Source organism: Oratosquilla oratoria, chromosome 25 (assembly GCF_046742065.1).
Source record: "Oratosquilla oratoria isolate Oo_2021 chromosome 25, ASM4674206v1, whole genome shotgun sequence".
Classification (NCBI taxonomy): domain Eukaryota; kingdom Metazoa; phylum Arthropoda; class Malacostraca; order Stomatopoda; family Squillidae; genus Oratosquilla; species Oratosquilla oratoria.
This window is the reverse complement of record NC_134801.1, coordinates 5,134,339-5,146,216: the sequence shown is the minus strand read 5'-3', so window position 1 is coordinate 5,146,216 and position 11,878 is coordinate 5,134,339. Positions and strand designations below refer to the sequence as shown.

The 11,878-nt window shown below is 33.2% G+C and overlaps 1 pseudogene; it reads right to left on the bottom strand.

The window, feature by feature from the left end:
• Positions 1-3,778: 3,778 nt before the first annotated feature.
• Positions 3,779-4,881, bottom strand: LOC143038989 (uncharacterized; annotated as a pseudogene).
• Positions 4,882-11,878: the final 6,997 nt, after the last annotated feature.

Sequence of the window (11,878 nt, the reverse complement as noted above, 5' to 3'; positions counted from 1 at the left end):
CAAGAAGACCAGTAGTAACTGTTCGTATAAAAAAAAATGCATTAGTGGCATATGTTACAATCGTTTTTTTTCAGTGTTATGATAATCCTCACATAATTCATCAAGAAAGAGAATATTATCTTAAACCTTTGACTCCTACTACCATGCTTCCCTCTGGTTATAAGACGTTGTAAATTCAGTTAGCTTGACTAATTTCTCAACCATAGTATTAGTATGCTTGGCAATGTATTTTGGTTATATCATTTGGATACAAGAGAAATTCAATGGGAAGGCTTTGAATATATCTCTTATTGCCTGAAAGATCAAAATTATTGTCTGTACAGGTTATTATTTCTTTGTAGAAAGTACTTTTATTTTTTTCTATAAAAAAAAAATGACAACAGTATCGGTATCAAACTGCCGTAGTGTATCCATATAATAACCATTACGATATCACATGACTGACACATGATCCACATGCATTCAAGAAGGTGCCCGAGGGCACTAGCCTTGGCAATTCCTACCCAAGCTTGCTGACCTCCGCATTTCCTAACCACATACATTTGACTCAGACATACAACTCATCACGCCAGCGCCCGACGGAAGTCACCAGATATATCATTAACCATTTCCTTATACCTACCAAGCTAAATGTATGTAACACCAATCCAACCATCATGTCAAGGCACATCCACTAATAACTAACATCCCTTCCAATACAACTAACTGACAACTTACACTAAATATGCAGGATAGCAATAAATTCACAAATATAAACGGTGACTGCGTCGCCATAGAGACAGCAGACTAGGGGAGACAGTCTCCCATTGAGGGAATACATCCCGATCTGTAAATAAACCACTTATTTAAAAAACATATAAAGTCGAACCAGAATTTATCCTCTCTGGATCACACTTCAATAGCAACCAAAGGCTACAGTAGGCTAATATATATATATATATAATATATATATATATATATATATATATATATATATGTTTATATATATATATATATATATATATATATATATATATATATATATGTATATATATATATAAAATCATTATTATCATTATCATTATGATTATTATTGTTGTTATTATTATTATTATTATTATTATTATTATTATTATTATTATTATTATTAATATTATTATTATTATTATTATTATTATTATTATTATTATTATTATTATTATTATTATTATTATTATTATTATTATTATTATTATTGTTGTTATTGCTGTTGTTGTTGTTGTTGTTGTTGTTGTTGTTGTTGTTGTTGTTGTTGTTGTTGTTGTTGTTGTTGTTGTTGTTGTTGTTATTATTATTATTATTATTATTATTATTATTATTATTATTATTATTATTATTATTATTATTATTATTATTATTATTATTATTATTATTATTATTATTATGATCATCATCATCATCATCATCATCATCATCATCATCATCATCATCATCATCATCATCATCATCATCATCATCATCATCATTAATATTATTGTTATTATTATATTATTATTATTATTATTATTATTATTATTATTGTTATTATTATTATTATTAATTTAATTAATGTTATTATTTATTATTATTATTATTATTTTTATTATTATTTATTATTATTATTATTATTATTATTATTATTATTATTATTATTATTATTATTATTATTATTATTATTATTATTATTATTATTATTACTATTACTATTATTATTATTATTATTATTATTATTATTATTATTATTATTATTATTATTATTATTATTATTATTATTATTATTATTATTATTATTATTATTATTATTATTATTATTATTATTATTATTATTATTATTATTATTATTATTATTATTATTATTATTATTATTATTATTATTATTATTATTATTATTATTATTAATATTATTATTATTATTATTATTATTATTATTATTATTATTATTATTATTATTATTATTATTATTATTATTATTATTATTATTATTATTATTATTATTATTATTATTATTAATATTAATTTTATTATTACTATTAGTTTATTTCTTTCGGCTTATGAAATTGAATTTAGTTGTGGAACCTAGCATTCTATGGTCATTACCTATATATACTTTATTCATGACCTTAACACTGCTAACACTCATGCTCTCATCTCGTAATATGAAGTCCACTTCGTTCTTTGTTGCTCCATTTGGATTTCTCTAGGCCCATTTACGACCTACACGATTTTGAAAGAAAGTGTTCATTATCCTCATGTTGTAGTTTCCTGCAAAATTGACTAACATCTCGCCTCTATAATTTCTTTCACCTACTCCAAATTTCCCAATTCCTGATTCATATACCATTTTCTTTCTCACAATAGCATTTAAGTTGCCTATTACTAACGTGTAATTACTTTTTTCTTGATCCATTGCCCTACTTAAATGATCATAGAAGGACTCAATTTCATCGTCAGGACTCTGTTAAGCTGGTGCATAAACTTGAACTATTTTTAAAGTGTTCCTTTTGCAGAGCAACCTCTGGGTTTAAAAAGAACCCTACTCCACTAGATATTTCTTTGTATTTACCTCTATACTAGAATAGGTGGTGACCATCTTATAATTGTATAAGTTTTTCTTCTGCTCTTCGTACTTCGCTCAGTTCTACGATGTCCCACTTGATGTTGTCTAGTTTTTTCATTAAACTATCCAGCCTATGATCTTCTGAGAGGGTTCTTACGTTGTAAGTATATATCTTAATTTTCTTCATGTTGCTTATTGTCCAAGACTTCGATCACATACATACATACATACATACATACATACATACATACATACATACATACATACATACATACATACATACATACATACATACATACATACATACATACATACATACATACATACATTCATACATACATACATACATACATACATACATACATACATACATACATACATACATACATACATGCATGCATGCATGCATACATAAATACATACATACATACATACATACATACATACATACATACATACATACATACATACATACATACATACATACATACATACATACATACATACATACATACATACATACATACATACATATATGCACGTGACAAAATGTCACGATGGGATGTAAGGACAGTGGAGGACAAAATATCACGATGGGATGTAATGACAGTGGAGGACAAAATATCACGATGGGATGTAATGATAGTGGAGGACAAAATATCACGATGGGATGTAATGATAGTGGAGGACAAAATATCATGGTAGGATATGTCAATGGAGGACAAAATGTAATATTAGGAAAGGATGCCGGATAGAATGTTAATGGAGGACAAAATATCACGATGAGATATAATGACAATGGAGGACAAAATATCACGATGGGATGTAATGATTGTGGAGGACAAAATATCACGGTAGGATATAATGTCACTGGGGGACAAAATATAATTTTAGGAAGGGATGCCGGACAGAATGTCAATAAACGAGGGGAGGCCGGTGTAGACGTTTTAGGACACTCCCCCAAAATATGACTCCCGGAGTCTCCTCAACCTAGTTTGAAAACACTCCCCAGTTAAATGAAACTAGATAGACAACACTCCCCAGTTAACTGAAACTGGTTTCAAATGACTCCCCATCAGGTTAAAATGACTCCCATTATTGGATGCTTGATTTTTTTTTATTAGGGTTGCTTCCCCCATACAAAAGAAAAAAAATACTAATTACACTATACATGCTTACCTTTTTTTCTTGAATTACAATGACCTATTTATTACTTATTACAAATTACACTACACACGGCCTATGTATATGCCATGTGTGAATAGATCCAAACTTTGCCCAAGCACACACATTTACTTGAAACATGTTGGCTGCTGCAATAATCTCTGTAGTTATTCCGCATACTTTATCCTCACGCATTGAATCAACTTGGATGTTCTCACTGGTGGAAAGGAAATCACATATCAAGCTTCTGACAACAGGATGTTGGTTCTCTTTTCCAGTGATACCGAATGTCATGGAACGAAAAAAAAATCCATCACCTTTAATTACTTTGACAGCAAGGGGTTCACTTATGTTTTTGAAAGTCTTATTTATTTTTCCAGAGGGACCAGATTTTTTCTTAAACATCAGACGTCCGCCAGAGTTGTTGCAGATTGCTCGCTGTGTTGCAACTGTTATTGGATTAAATTTGTAGATAATCTCCTGCTGCTGAACCCCTATGATCTGGACAATTGGAGATGGTGGCTCTGACAGAGGAGTTGGAGATGGTGGGTCTGATGAAGAACTTGGTGGTAAAACTTCTGGAGCACGTTCGAAGAAGGGCTTCAGGCTGTATCCATTCACTTTATTTTTAAGGGGGGATATTCGTGGATACATTAATGAGATAGTACAGTCCCTTTTCACAAACTTGAGCTACCTCATAGGGACCATGGATCAGTTTGTTTGCCTTCTTTTCTATCTGCTCTGCGTAGGTTGTAGCGCAGCACATTGTCGCCTACGATAAAATGATTTTGATTGTATCGCCTTCTTGCAAAATCAGCCTGCTGTTTTGCCTGAGCTCGCTCGAGGTTGGCATCTGCTTGCTTGAAGACAACATCCTAAAAGATGAAAATAACATATTATCGATTCATGTATAAAAATATTGTTAGCTCGTTAGTAGAGTATCTATTTTCTGTGAGAACTGTCCCAGGTTTGATAAAGATACTGCGTATGCACAGTCATCACTTTTGTATAAAAATTACCTGCAACATTTGGAGGTTTGAGAGTGTGGCTTGGAAGTCAGACTCGTCAAATTCAGGATCATTATGATAATCAGGATCAGAGGTACAGTCAGCAAATTAGTGATCCACATCAATGGGAAGAACAGGTTCTCGTCCATATAGCATCTTGAATGGGCAAAACTTTGTGGAAGCCTGGATTGTAGATCTCAGAGCAAATAGGACACCATGCAAACATTTGTCCCAATTTTCCTGCCGATCACTCAGGGTTCGAAGGAGCAGGTTTTGAACAGTTCGGTTATTGCGCTCGACTAATCCGTTTGCCTGAAATTTAAAATCGGATGACCTTGAGCAACCAGATGTCCGTGATAGGGGAAATGTTAATTTGATGGTAGAAATGTTAATGAGGCATTGAATGTCAATGAAGGACCAAATATCAATATAGAGGAAGGTGTCAATAAAAAATAGATTTATAATGAAAGGCATTATATCATAACTCAAAACGTGTCAAAAAGAAACAATCACGAGTCTCTTAAAACCAAGTACTTTAATACTCGTAGTATTAAGAACAAATTTCAAGAAATAAAGGCGTATGTCAAAAGCGAAAATCTCGATATGATAGGAATTACCGAGATATGGTTAAATGGTAAAGAGTTTTTAACTGAATTTGACATTGCGGGATTTATACACTTTCATCAGGATAGAAACCACAAGAAAAGTGGGGGTGTTCTATTGTACGATAAAAACAATGTCCATGCTTGTGCTTTAAAGAAAGTGAAACAGGATGCATATGATAGTTTGTGGGTAGAATTAACTCAAACAAATGGAAAAAAAATAATGTAAGTGTAATATATAGGCCAAAGACGACAAACTGTTATTTCAAGAACTGTCTAGTTTCTGCAACCGGGATTTATTGATAATGGGTGATTTCAATTTCACTGATATTGATTGGATGACCCTTGAACATGGCCATGTAGGTAGTCGTTTGATTGAATTTCTCGGTGACAATTACTTAGTTCAGCATGTAAAAGAGCCTACATGACCTGGAAACTTACTCGATCAATTGAGCACTAGCCACGAAAGCATGTTAACCGATGTAGATGTCGGTGAATCTGTTGCAAATAGCGATCACAATTTAGTTATTTTCAAACTACTAAAACATTTTAGAATAGATACTTGTGTTTCTAAAATACCCGATTTCAGTAAAGCTCAGTTCATAGGACTACGTCAGGAGCTTCAGCTTACAGATTAAGAGGCAAAATTAAGCGAAAGTCTTGTAGATCAGATGTGGGAAATGTTTCAAAATACGCTCACTAAGATGATTCATATTTACATTCCTTTTAAGGACAGTCGTCCCCCAAATCAGGCTCGCCTAAAATGGCTTCACAAAGAAAGTGAAAAAAGTATTGCTAAAAAGAGACAGACTTACAAGAAATATAAGTGCTCGGGTGCATATAATGACTATCAAAGTTATGTATTAATACAGAGAGAATTAAAAAAGACAATAAAAAAACGAAAACGACAATACGAAATGAATATTGCTGATAAATTCAAAGAGAATCCCAAAGAATTCTATAGTTACATTAGAGATAAAAAGGTTGTTAGGAATCACATTGGTCCACTATTATCTGCTGACGGTCAACTTGAATATTCAAATGAAGGTATGTGTGATATTTTGAATAATTATTTTAGCTTAGTATTCGTAAACGAAACACCTCAAAGTGAACTCCAAACTGAAACCTGTGAAAAGTTCAGGGTAAACTTACTATAGTAAATATAACAAAAGAAAAAATGAAAAGGTGTATAGATAAACTCAAAATTAATAAAACACCAGGACCTGACGGTTGGCATCCAAGAATCTTAAACGAAATGAAAAATGAGATTGTTGTTCCATTAGAAATTCTTTTCAAGAAATCCATCATATCCGGAGATGTCCCAAGAGAATGGAGACTAGCTAACGGTACTCCCATATTAAAAAAAAGTGACCAAAATAATTCAAATAACTACAGGCCAATAAATTTGACTTCAATCGTAGGAAAAATGATGGAAACTATCATCAGAGATGCTATCGAACATCATTTAGAAAGTAACTGTTTGATAAATGATAGCCAGCATGGTTTCAGACGGAAACGTTCTTGCGTGACTAACTTACTCGAATTCTACATCACAGTTATCTCGAATTATGACTAAAGAAATAATATAGATTTAATATATCTAGACTTTGCACAAGCTTTTGATACCGTCCTCCACGAAAGACTACTTACTAAATTAGCTTTACACGGAATAAGTGGTAGCCTATTAAGTTGGACTAGTAATTGGTTGAATAATCGAAATCGGAGAGTTATTTTAAATGGAAAAACTTCTGGATAGAAAAATGTTACAAGTGGATTTCATCAAGGTTCCGTTCTCGGGCTACCTCTATTCATAGTATATATAAGTGATATAGACCATGGACTAAAATCTACTGTTTCCAAATTTGCTGATGATACAAAACTGTGCGGAACGGCAAATGATCACTTAAACCAATTAGATATTCAAGAAGATTTAAATAAATTACAGCAGTGGTCTGAAAAGTGGCTAATGAAACTGAACACAAGTAAATGCAAGGCAATGCACATATGTAAAACTAACAGTAAGTAGGATTACAAGTTATTTGGAAATTCGTTAACAAAAGTGGATAGGGAAAAAGATCTCGGCGTAATTATTAGTAACGATCTCAAATCAAACAAGCAGTGTATTTCAGCCTCTGAGAAAGCAAATAAGATTCTAGGACTGATTGCGCGATCTTTTGACTTCAAAAGTCCGTCACTTGTTAACAAGCTATATGAATTATTAGTTCGTCCACATTTGGAATATGCTGTTTCCGTATGGTCACCGAATCTCATCAAAGACATTGACAGATTGGAAAAAGTACAACGGAGAGCTACAAAGCTGATTCCAAATATCAAAAATAAATCATACGAAAATCCACTAAAACATATGAATCTGTTTTCCTTAAAAAAGCGTAAACTCAGAAATGACTTGATACAGGTCTTTAAAATTCTAAAGGGAATTGACAACATCAAAAGTGACAAAATTTTCACACTGAATGAGAATCCGACAAGAAACAATGGTCTCAAACTGTCCGGAAATATATTTAATTTGGAAGTGGGTAGAAACAACTTCGCCAACCGTGTAGTTAATGAAAGGAACAAACCTCCTGCAGAGGCAGTGCAATGTAGTTCAGTTCGAAGCTTTAAGATTCATTTAGATAAACACCTAAGCATGATGCTGTAATGACTATCATTTATTTTATATTATTTGTTTATTTTTAATCCTTTATATATATACAGTATATATATATATATATATATATATATATATATATATATATATACATATATATATATATATATATATATGTATATATATATATATATATTCGTGAAGCGTGGCAGGAGATTCTCTTTTAAGCATATTCTGTTGAAAACGACAGCAAATTCATTAGAAATTAATTTCTTTCTTAAGCTTTCTAGCTTTCGGAAAGTAGATTTCTGGGGGAATGAGAGGGGAAGAAGCAAATTTCCAATTGACATTGGTAATTTATATTAACACAGAAGTCTATGTTATATACAAAATATATGAAAATAAACAAAACACAGTATAATAAACCCAAGACGTTTCGCAGATCGTTCTGCATCTTCAGTTGGAGTGAAGGGAAGTGTGACCAAGACGAGTATAAATATGTATAAAGGAAAAACTTGGAGAGGTCACTTAATGACTCCTCTGTTTGGCTGGCGCTATTTGGTTGGTTCCTAAGCCTAGCCGATCGCCTGAGGCATGACATTTTATCCTCTGCGGGGATATTTTGGACCTTTATGGGTGTTCTCTGATCTGGTGGTTGTATTTTGGTGAGCAAATGTCTCCTGCGTGTAGGTTTCATGCTGGGGAGGAGGGAGAAATCATTTGTTTGTACATTAATAATAGGTTGTAAATCTTTTATGATTACAGCCTCCAAAATGGTCAAACGTTGGAGGTCCTTCTCCTCTGCGACGATTTCTGTGTTGTGTACCATGGTTTCCCTGTCTAGATGGCGTCTGTGGTGGGTCCAAAGGTGTTGTTTCGGTCCTCCTTGTTGTAGGTGAAGGGTGATTCTTCTGGACAGGGTGGTAGTTGTCCTTCCCACGTAGGTAGATAGGGGCGTACAGTCCTCCTCTGGGCAGGTGAATTTATATACTACGTGGGATTGACGTATACCATGAGGTTTTGGGGTGGTGTGATTTCTTAAGATCAGGGAAGATGTTTTCTTGTTCCTGTAGTAAATGGTGAGTGATATTTTGTCGCGTTCTTTCGTGGGGGTCACATTTCTTTTAATAATGTCTTTTAATATTTTCTCATCCTCTTTATATTTATTGGACATCTGGGACTTGTAGAATATGCGGTGTGTAGTTCCTTCATGTTCTGTGGTAGTGTGATGAGGTTCTTGGTACCAGGTGTCAATAACTCTTCTGAGTGTAGATTGTACTTCGTTGTTGGAGTAACCATTATTAATTAGAAGTTGGTGGACTCTGTCTATCTCCTTCTGGGTGTCTGACCAAGAAGAACAATGGCTAAGGGCTCTTCTAAAAAGGGTGCTGATAGTGGAGTCTCTATACTTTTTGGGGCACTCACTTTCTCCGCTCATACATAGTCCGGGGTTGGTGTCCTTAACATACACGCTGGAAGAAAAGGAACTGTTAGTCTGTTTAAGGAGGACGTCCAGGAAGGGGAGGGAACCATTTTCACTATGTTCGACAGTGAAATCAATCCCCGACACCTCCATGAGTTTCCTCCTCAAGATTAATGTACAAACAAATGATCTCTCCCTCCTCCCCCGCATGAAACCTACACGCAGGAGACATTTGCTCACCAAAATACAACCACCAGATCAGAGAACACCCATAAAGGTCCAAAATATCCCCGCAGAGGATAAAATGTCATGCCTCAGGCGATCGGCTAGGCTTAGGAACCAACCAAATAGCGCCAGCCAAACAGAGGAGAGTCATTAAGTGACCTCTCCAAGTTTTTCCTTTATACATATTTATACTCGTCTTGGTCACACTTCCCTTCACTCCAACTGAAGATGCAGAACGATCTGCGAAACGTCTTGGGTTTATTATACTGTGTTTTGTTTATTTTCATATATTTTGTATATAACATAGACTTCTGTGTTAATATAAATTACCAATGTCAATTGGAAATTTGCTTCTTCCCCTCTCATTCCCCCAGAAATCTACTTTCCGAAAGCTAGAAAGCTTAAGAAAGAAATTAATTTCTAATGAATTTGCTGTCGTTTTCAACAGAATATATATATATATATATATATATATATATACATGTATATATATATATATATATATAGTATAAGATTGAATGTTATTAAGATTTATTTTACACAAATTAACACTTCCCCATGAATAAGAAGGGAATGAAATACAGAATATGATGGAAAGACAAACAAGAAAATGAGAAACCAGTAAGTCAAAAGTGGATGCACGGTAGGCGGATGCACGGTAGGCAAACGTTTTTAGGTAAAGTAAACTTTTCCAGAAAAAAAAAAAAAAAATGTCCTTCAACTGGAGCAGCACCACAGCACAAGGAAATCAACAGATAAGACAGACAATATATTTACATTACTTTTGATACCCAGATACTTTGCAACCCGAAAATTCTGTTACGCGTCATAAATAAGTATATAAGAAAACTATTCCTATTGTCGGTGGATAACTATTCAAAATGGACCTGTATATGCACACATATACTTCAATAGACAAATATAAGTATCAATATAAGACGTAAATCTTGCGGAATTTTAAAACTTACTGTGGAGTAGGCGTTAAAGTGGTAATCAGATAGTTGTTGATAGTTGTCAGTTGAAATAAAAAACGAAACATAAAAGGCTGATTCCCCAGATTAAAGGAGAGTTTATCTTTAAATACCTCAACAGTTCTGTTGTAACAGAAGCGTTAGAAGAATGGGTATTAGGACAAGTAGAAGCAGGTAGAAGGGTTAGTATGAGGAAATACTGATGGGACGTGCAGGAAATATATAGAAATAAGACCATTATATCAAAATACACAAATGTCCTCCTAGGAAAAAGAACAAAGAATAAGGAATGGATCACCAACAGAGCTTTGGCTATTGTAAAGGAGAAACAAAGGTAAAAAGTTATATGATGAGATAATAGTGAGGTCAAGAGGTTTGATAAATGAGAATATATAGAAAACGTAGATGAAGAAATAGGTAAAGTACTTAATTCTAGCCTAGGTCATATTCAGTAGAGCACATATTCTTAAGATACATGATGAAGGAGGTATGTGATGTCAAATAAAAAGAATGAAATAATTTGATCGGGAATACCTTGTAGACTTCGGTTATACGGATGATGTCGTACTAAAATAGGGCCACACTTAACATGCAAACTATAATAGACAGTCTAGGAGAGAAAAGGAAAAGAGTTGGCTTAAAAATCACTGTTCATAAGATTAAAATGATGTCAATAGATGAGACGATTAGAAGAAATATACAGATTTACCATCAGAATGTAGTGAAAGTTCAGATTCTATTTAAGCACTACGAGAAATGATGAATCACTTGAGAACAAATTTAGAGGACATCAAATAACTGGTGTGCTCTCTAAAAATTGAGAGTTACACAGACTAACAACCCACAGCAAAATAAGACTGTTTCATTTGTTAGATTAGCTCTACTTTACAGAGAAGAGTCCTGATATAACAACGAAATTGCATCTAGACATTTTCGTGTTTTGGTGGATCAAATCATTGAGGAGAATCTTAGGCATCAAATGACAAGACCGTGTGAGAAATGAAAGTATAAAAAGAGAAAGCCAATTTACATATATCAATGAACGATTGATAGGAAATAGATAGAGAGGGTTGGTGCACATTTAACGTACACACCAGAAAGAAGGAGAGTTGAAGACCAAGATCTACATGGATTAAAACGCTGTACAATAAGGCTCAAGATAGAACTGGTTAGCATGGATACGAGCAGTCCCTTGAGGTCGCACGGCGTTGGAGACGATAGTGGTAACGACGACGGTCATTCATCTGTCCTAAAAACATGACACTCACATAAATATGATATTTGCTATATATATGATAAAAAAAATACAGTATAAGATTTT